We start from the raw sequence: 1,340 nt of genomic DNA, 5'->3' as shown, positions 1-1,340 counted from the left end.
GCAAACCCATCTTGCCCGTCTCACTGCTTGAGCAGCTTTGGCCAATGCCATGTGGAGTAGAGATGAGCTGCCTTGGCCAAGCCTTCCTCAAATTACAGAATTGTGAGCAAATAATACACTGAGTGGGATTGAAAGTCACTAAGCAGCAATAGGTAAGTAAAACATAAGGGCCTAACAGTACCTATCTGTAAAGAGTCTTTGGCAGCTGGTATATGGAAGACCCAGGCCCTGATTACTTCCCATAAACACATATTCTTTATCATAGCCACGGACGCTCATGGAAACATTAAAGTTGTGCTTGGGAGAGGAAAAGGCAGGTTAAGAACCGAGAAAGCCCTTTTGGACCCTGCGCACCGGGGAACAAGGTCACGAGCAGGAACTGCTACTGCTATTTCTCCTGTGGTCCCTCTCTGAGAGGAGTTTCCTGGAGCCTCCAACAGCGCCATGTTGGGGCAGAGCGTGCGGAGGTTCACCACCTCTGTGGTCCAGAGGAGCCACTATGAGGAGGGCCCTGGGAAGAATTTGCCATTTTCGGTGGAAAACAAGTGGCCGTTACTGGTTATGATGACCATGTACTTTGGGTCTGGATTTGCTGCACCTTTCTTTATAGTAAGACACCAACTGTTTAAGAAATAAGGATGCTTAAATGATATGTGAAACAGATGAGAAGAGCATTGTATGAAGTCCAACCTCTAAAAATTGATCAAGCTCTGTTGAACTTAATAGCATACTGGCTATGTTTGTAAATAAACTTAATACATGAAAAAAAAAGAACTGAGAAAGATGGTCATGTGACCTGGATATTGCTCAAACACTCCATTCTCCTAGGTCTCTTGGAAAAAGTAGAGGGATGAGAACCCAAAGCTGTAAACATTGTGTGGATTAGAAACGAGTTAAGTTTTGGGTGAGGGCTGAAGGCCCATGTTGGTAAAATTATTTCTGTGGGATTTTCTAGAACCAGAGCTGCTCTGAGGCCCAGACTGGAGAGAATGTCATGGTCATTACCCTTGTATGCTTTATTTTGGCTGAGTCCCTCCCCCATCATGTGTCAGGGATCACCCAGCGCCCCCTTCTCAGCCCTGATACACGGTGTTGCCAAAATGGCTCAGAGATGTTAAGCAATCTGCTCTAGGTCACGTGGCTCAAGGTCAGTAACAGAGCCAGACAATGAAATGCAAGAAAACTGACTCCTATGCCCAGACCTGGGACAAATCTAACTCTCTGACAGAGCTGGGTAGAAGCCCCCAAACATCCATCTCGTGTGTGTGCGTGTTTGTGTGTGTCTGTATCCACGTGTATATGTTTGGTTTATTTTTCATCAACATAATTAGAGTACTTTC

At 45.4% G+C, this 1,340-nt stretch overlaps 1 pseudogene; it reads left to right on the top strand.

The window, feature by feature from the left end:
• The first annotated feature begins 423 nt into the window (after nt 1–423).
• On the top strand, nt 424–636 carry LOC142436589 (cytochrome c oxidase subunit 7C, mitochondrial pseudogene; annotated as a pseudogene).
• The last annotated feature ends 704 nt before the right edge of the window (nt 637–1,340 follow it).

This window comes from Tenrec ecaudatus, unplaced genomic scaffold (genome assembly GCF_050624435.1).
Source record: "Tenrec ecaudatus isolate mTenEca1 unplaced genomic scaffold, mTenEca1.hap1 Scaffold_430, whole genome shotgun sequence".
Classification (NCBI taxonomy): Eukaryota; Metazoa; Chordata; class Mammalia; order Afrosoricida; family Tenrecidae; genus Tenrec; species Tenrec ecaudatus.
Note: the sequence above shows the minus strand (reverse complement) of the source record. Positions and strands in the feature narration are given on the sequence as shown.